This window comes from Salvia splendens, chromosome 1 (genome assembly GCF_004379255.2).
Source record: "Salvia splendens isolate huo1 chromosome 1, SspV2, whole genome shotgun sequence".
In the NCBI taxonomy this organism is placed as follows: Eukaryota; Viridiplantae; Streptophyta; class Magnoliopsida; order Lamiales; family Lamiaceae; genus Salvia; species Salvia splendens.
The window spans coordinates 31197790-31205767 of NC_056032.1; the positions used below are offsets into that span (position 1 = coordinate 31197790).

Genomic DNA, 7978 nt, shown 5'->3' on the forward strand with positions numbered 1-7978 from the left:
TTTTGGATGAAACTATTTTTTATGGATACTTCAAAATGGAAAGATGATATTATTTTTTGTGGACAAAAGGAATACTATTTCATACTAACTAATAATCCCTCCGTCCCAAGGAAGATGACCCATTCCTTAGGCGGTACGAGATTTTATGCAATTTAATATTGTGTGTGGAGTGAGGAGAATAAAGTAAGAAAAAAAAGAATAAAGTAGAGATAAACGTGTTTCTATTTTTAATAATAGGTCATCTTGTTTGGGACAAATAATGTGAGTTATCTTCAATGGGACGGAGGAAGTACTGATTGGAAAGCTTGAATTAGACAGGAATACACCTGAATAATATTAATGACAATCGCTCTAATTTAATGCATGTTACTCCCTCCGTCTCCAAAGAGTATGAACTATTTCCTTTTTCGTTCATCCCTAAAGAGTATGAACTTTCTAATTCTTAAAATTTCAAACAACATACTACTCATACACATCATTTTATTTACAACTTATACCTTTACCATTAACACTTATATCATTATAATAATGTGAAATTCACTCTCCACTAACATTATTTTCACTACCCTTTCCCTCTCTCTTACTTTTCCCCTTATTTGTTAAAACTCGTGCCGAACCCAAAGTTCATATTCTTTGAAGACAGAGGGAGTATTATTTATTTAGATTCTAGTATATTAAAAATTTTATTTATATTTTTAATTTTGTATTTTTCAAATTAAAATACCATAAGTTAAAGCACGGACAGTTCCAGCACGGCGCCGGAAAGTCTTACTCTAATTCCCTATCCTATAATAGTGTATGGCAATCCAATATATATACCCTCACTGTACTCCCACCGTCCACAATAAACTTTCCATTTTATCATTTTCGTTTATCCAACGATAAACTTCTCATTTACTTTTTTACCACTTTTAGTAATGGACCTCACATTCCATTAATTTTATTTCACTCAACATTTTATTAGTATAAAACTAATATAATCCACCTTCTACTTTCCTTTTCAACTCACATTTTACTACATTTTTTAAAACCCGTGACGGGGCAAAACTCCCCTTGTATTGGTTCGGAGGGAGTACACAAAATGAAATCCACGTTCCACTTCAAATTACGTCGATAGCACACACTAAGCTAGCTTCCCATCTTTCTATATAAGCACAAAAACCCTTCTCTTTCTTTCTCAACCCGCCAGTAAAAAATGACGAGCACGGAGCACGCTTGGCCTGAACCCGTGACCCGGGTCCAGCAATTGTCGGACAGCGGGATCCGGGTCATACCCGGCCGCTATGTGAAAAAACCCGAGGACCATCCGGGTGCAGCGGCCAGCGATGGCCCCAACATTCCGGTCATCGACATGGAGGGGCTGAGCTCCGGCGACGCCGAGGTGCGGCGGCGGACGGCTGCGCTGATCGACGCGGCGTGCCGCGAGTGGGGATTCTTCCAGGTGGCGAACCACGGCGTCAGCCCCGCCCTCATGGCGCGTTGCCGCGAGGCGTGGCGCGAATTCTTTCAGCTGCCGCTGGCGGAGAAGCAGAGGTATGCTAATTAGCCGGCGACGTACGAGGGCTATGGCAGCCGGCTCGGCATCGAGAAGGGGGTTTCTCTGGACTGGAACGACTACTTCTTCCTCTATTTTCTTCCCATTGGGATCAAAGACGAGAACAAATGGCCAACTTTACCCGTTGGGATCAGGTCACATTAGTACTATAATATAATATTATCCCCTTTTGGCCTCATACTAACAAAGTTGGGATACCAATTTTATATAGTATTATTTTCAACTTTACTAATTTACACGTGTAATTTAAATTACGTATGTGTTTTATTGACTATAGTGATCAAGCATGACATTGGAGATATAATAATAAAAAAAAGGTGTTTGAATTTGTAGGGAATTGGCAGCGGAGTACAGTAGAGAAGTGGTGGAATTGTGTGGAAAATTGATGAAGATTTTGGCGAGAAATCTTGGGCTTAGAGAGGACTACCTTTTAGAAGCATTTGGAGGAGAGGAAGAGTTGGGTGCATGCATGCGTGTTAACTATTACCCAAAATGCCCCCAACCGGACCGCACCCTTGGCCTTTCTTCCCACTCCGATCCTGGCGGTTTGACTCTTCTTTATTCCGATGAAAATGTCTCCGGCCTCCAAATCCGACGTGGCGACACCTGGATCACCGTTAAGCCCCAACCTAACACCTTCATCGTCAACTTAGGCGACCAGCTCCAGGTCAAAAAACTTAAAAATATGGAAATAATATTTTAAAAATAATCCTATAAGTATGTTTTATTTATGAATTTAGATATTGAGTAATGCAAATTATAAAAGCGTGGAGCACCGTGCGATCGTGAATTCGGCCAAGGAGAGGGTATCGCTGGCATACTTCTACAATCCCAAGGGTGATAAGGTCATTAAGCCGGCCGAGGAGCTAGTCTCGCCGGAGCAGCCGCTGCGCTACTCTCCCACCACTTATAACGACTACCGCCTCTACGTTAGGAAGAAGGGTCTTCACGGCAAGACTCAAGTCGAATCACTTTAATCAACTTCTCAATAATTAATTATAAATAAATAAAGACTTGTCTATTCCTCTCCTTATAATTTGGTGAAGTATTCTAATAATTACCCCAAATTTAAGGAGGGAAGGGTATATTGGGTGTGATATGTACTTGATTAGATTATCTATGCTCTACGTTATGTTATTTGTTTTCTTAATGTTATGTAATTCTAAATATTATTTTAACTAGTTAAGTTGTCATTTTCCGTTATTGTCGTCGTAATTTGATTTGTATTTAGAATTTCCTTTGCAACAAAAAAATGACCGAACTATCGAAACAATAGTATAAAAAGAATGCGCATATTTGAGATCAACATATCACCAATCTATTAGATGATGATTGAGTTTGAGAATAACTAATCTAATCACCAACAAGTGTCCCACAAATATGATTTAAAATCAATGTAAATTGATCGACTTAGGTTTCGGATGTGGTTTAATTAAGGAAAGAGAAGTGATAGGATTTGAATTAAAAAATTGAAGCTCATTAATTGAATTTTTGCATGGTCATTGCCAATACATACTCCGACCCGCTACCCGACGAAACAGGTAGCGGGTATCGGGAAACCTTCAACCCGACCCGCTACCCGACGACAATTGGAAACGCAGCGGGATCGGGTAGTTTGTTTTAAATTTTTGCGGGTATGGGTATACCCGTTAAACCCGATAATACCCGTTATTTTTAGGGTTAGGGTTTTCAAATATTTATTTTAGTTAATTAGTTTCAAATCTATATATAATCAGTTTATATTAAACTTTTGAATGGTGATTTAATTTTAGACATGCTTGTTGTTTCTAGTTAGAAATTATGCAAATACCCGTTAATTCTAGATGAGAAATCACCATAATTGTGCATAGTTAATAGTTAGAAATTATGCAAATACAACAAAGTAAAAAAAATACAAATCTAAAATCATAGTGTAGTAACTAGCAACAATCCCAAAATTCATTCTAGAAGTAAAAACATGTACATAAAATTATTGTATTAGATGACTAGCATTGATGATAAGCGAAAACTAAAAGCATAATACAATTGAATAATATAATACACAATTCAAATTATGCCTGCGGGTTTGGGTACCCGCAACTGTGGGTTTGGGATACCCGATGCAGGTATCGGGTTACCCGTATAACTATATGGGTCGGGATTGTGTAGTATAATATTGAAGTTTTCGGGTACGGGTACCCGCAAAATCGGGTTTGGGTACCCGCGGATACCCATTTCGACACCCCTAAGAGTAAAGGCCAATTTTGGTCCTAAACATATGACCAAAAATGAAGTTGGTCCAAAACATTCAATTTTTGAAAAACAAGTCCATAATAAATGAAAATGTATACCCAAGTCGCGATCATGGGCGACATTTTCCTCTTTTATTGGTAATCGACAGAGAGAGATCAATTGATTATGTACGAGGTTTATTTATTTTCATATTTGAATTTCTTGCATCTATCTCATTAATGGTATGGCAGGTACTCGTTTAAATTTATCATCATAGATGTAATCTTATCAATAATTATTAGATCTATAGCATCTACTGTACGTATTAGGAGTATTATAACTTACTTATATATTTAAAATAATTATTAGATGTATAACATCTACGTAGGGGTGCGTTATATTGCTAACGTTTGAAGTTGCTAATTCTGCTAACTTATCAACGCAATGTATTAAAATGACAACACGGTGACATTAAAATATCAATATATAATATTGTCAACACAATATATTGAAATGTTAACAAAATTATGTGTTTACATATTAATGTCATCTTGTTGATATTTTTATACATTGCGTTGATGAGTTAGCAATTGATCACACCTCATCCACGTATTACTGTAACTTACTTATATTTTTAAAATAGATAGTAAATTGTTGTTTGAGAAAATTCATATACAAATGGGTTCTTATTACATTAAAATAAACAAAATTACCAGTATAATTTACATATTAAATTACTGAACTGTAATATTTCACAAAACATCCATAATTGGTTCTAATTTGTAGTGTACTTAATTTGATCCATTTAAGTTTGAAATATTGATTTGTTTCATATCCTATAAAAGTAGTTGAATTGACCTTTCATTGAAAGGCAAATTGACTTGTTTGTATTATGTCTCTTTTGTTATAACATGGTTTTTTACACGTTCTCAGCTGCAACTTATAAAAATTAGTATACTACACATTTTTCGACTAATTTAATTCACAAGAATCTTAGATCATATTAATAGAGATTACAAAATGAAGATGAGAAGAATAAAATCAAAATAGAATAAAATCAACGCATACAATACACACATATTACACATAATATAGGCAATTTTGTACGTGTATTAGGATGTCAGTTCAATTCAAATCTCATATATCAGCATGAGTAGCTAACCTGACAATTTGATAGAGATAGAAATAAAATTTATAGTCCAAGAAAAATGACTTAAGCAATGTAGATCGCAACCCGAATGGGTTGATCCAAAATTAACATAAACCCAATGGATTGGCCAATCAATTTTTATTACTTTTATCAAAATTTTAAAAAATTGTAAAATACTTTTTTCAAATGTACATGGAAATATATTCTTATTCGCTATTCAAAAGTCACACTCTTTGTTTTATTATTTTATTCTGCTTTTTCATGTGTCAGTGAATGGATGTAATTGACAAGAGTTTTGGGACTAAATAGTACTCCCTCCGTCCCGGACTACTCGCACATTTTCTTTTCGGCACGGAGATTAAGGAATGAGTGTATAGCAAAGTCAATAATTGTGGCTGTAGGTGTAATTTTTACTAAAAATGAAAAGAGTGCAAATAACTTGGGACGCCCAGAAAGGAAATAAGTGCAAGTAGTCCGGGACGGAGGGAGTAATAAGAAAAGTGGCAGATGAAACGGTTGGAGTAAAAGGGCTCAAGAAAGAACCGATGTCATTTTTTGAGCTGACATATACGTATTGAAGCCCGCATCAGCTGGAGTTAGTTAGTTCACTTTATACACCCACTTTCTTTGTGAGGTTCAATCTTCTTCTACAATTGAGGATTTACATTGTATTAGATAGAGAGTTTGAGTGTGAGTGAAATTGTAACCTTCTTCATCCTATCTTTTGAAGCAATAAAAGAGTGTGAATCTTGTTTCTCCGTGGACGTAGGCTACGGCCGAACCACTTAAGTTCGTGTGTCATCTTCTTTTGAGTTTTGCTCCAATTCAATCTGCGATCAATCGTCTTCATCATCTTCGTGCCTGAGATAACATCATCAAAAGTAAATATGTGAAATAAAAAATGTATAACTATTTAGGAAAAATATAGTATTTCGTTTCTTTATGAATAACATATTAGTTTGAGTTAAAATAACTCTCGGTTGTATAGGTATTCATTTATTATAGATATAAAATTATCAATAGAAATATATTATTCCCTTTGCCTCTCAAAATTATAAATTGTTTTCTTATTAGTCCGTCCCTGAAAAGTATGAACTTAAATATGGAATAATTAAACAACACATTACCGTTACACATCATTTTATATACAACTTATACCATTACACTACACTGCTAATGATGTGGAATCCACCCTCCATTAACACTACTTACACCACTCGTTATCTCTCACTCTCTTACTTTACCAATTATACATTAAAACCCGGGCCAAATCAAATTTTCATACTTTTCGGGGATGAGAGAGTAGTTAATAAAGAATAAAAAAATCCGAGGTCGATTGGCACAGTGAGTTAATCTAAAACCCATAAGTTTAGGAGTTGACGATTTATAACTCAAACAAATTCTAACTCGATTGTCCGTAATCGAATAGTCGGATAACTCGATAGAGTTGACTCAAACACGAGCGGGTTAACCAGATTGGCATTCCTATGTATATGTATATAGTGAGTGATGTATATGTATTGTGTGTGCAGTGTATGTAGTCATTGTTGGACCTACATTGGGGCATGGGGGTCCCATGAACCCCCCAACATTCCGAACTGTTACTATATAGTACTCCCTCCGTCCCGCACTACTCGCACTTATTTCCTTTTTGAGCGTCCCAAGTTACTTGCACTCTTTCCATTTTTAGTAAAAATTCTCACCTACAGCCGTCATTTTTTACTTTCCTATACACTCATTCCTTAATCTCCGTGCCGAAAAGGAAAGGGGCGAGTAGCCTGGGACGGAGGGAGTATAAATTAGTTTCACAATGTGAATAAATTCAAATATCAGCGCAAGCGGCTGAAGCTCCGGACTCCCTACGTTGAGATCCGTGTTCGCTCCTGCTTAAGTACAAATTCATGCACAGTTTACGCTTCATCCACTAGTTTAATACTCCATTTTCCATTTTTTTCAAATACACAAGCTTTTAATATTAACTTACACACACTTCATTTATTTGTTTTACTCATACTTTACAATTAAAAAAGAGTCTCCTTATTTATTACTTCCCATTAAAATGAAAACACCATTATCTCTATATTTTTCTTTCTCTTACTTTATTATTTCTTTACTTAACTTATAAAATAACACTAAATAAAAATCTTGTATCAAAAAACAAATGCTTTAGCCTTATTTACTACTCCCCATTAAAATGGAAACAATATCATTTCTCTATTTTTCTTTTTCTTACTTTATAATTCTTTACTTAACTTAAAAATAACACCAAATAAAACCTACCGAAAAACAAACGATTTACATTTAGTGGGACACCATCCCTTTATTATTCAATACTCATTAGTCATCTATATATCTTGTAACTTACTAAACCAATGCCATGGAGTAGCAAATATCGAAAAATATTCTACAATTGTTAATAGTAAATTGGACCCCCCAAAGTTAAAATCTTGGGTCCGCCATTGTATGTAGTATGTGTGTAGCGTGTGCAGTGTGTGTATTATGTATGTGTTGTATTGTGTGTATGAAGTGTGTGTACAGTTTATCTGAATATGTCCAATTTTATTGTTCGGAATTTAAAATTTTTTAGTTAAGAAATTCAAATTCTAGAATCTATTATATAATCAAATGTAGTAGTACAATTTAATGTAATATAACAAACATAACATGTTTCTATTAGAAAATGAAGCCTTGTCGTTTAAAATAACTATTGTGTTTAAACATATCCTCACGTTTATGCATTAATTTTCAAAAGTTCGCATATCGTAACATTCTTTGAGATGTGTTTTCTTTGAGGTTTCTTCAACCATATCGTGTAGTGAAAATTTGAATTATTTTTTTCGTTGTGCAAAGCAAATTTATGTGGTCTGTTTTTTTTACCATTCCAGTTGTTTTTTACAATCAAATATTATTTGGTTTGGTTATCCCACTTTCCTGTTGCGAACCAATAAATGTGAAAGTTAGTTAGATGCATGCTAGTTCGACAGGCTGAGATTTAGGGTTTTGAAGGTGTCCAACCGTGTCCAACCGTGTGCCCTTCCATGTCCTAAATTGTCATTATGTAA

At 35.0% G+C, this 7978-nt stretch overlaps 1 pseudogene; it reads left to right on the top strand.

Annotated features, from left to right (window-relative positions):
• Window positions 1–1195: 1195 nt before the first annotated feature.
• On the top strand, window positions 1196–2660 carry LOC121803248 (annotated as a pseudogene).
• The last annotated feature ends 5318 nt before the right edge of the window (window positions 2661–7978 follow it).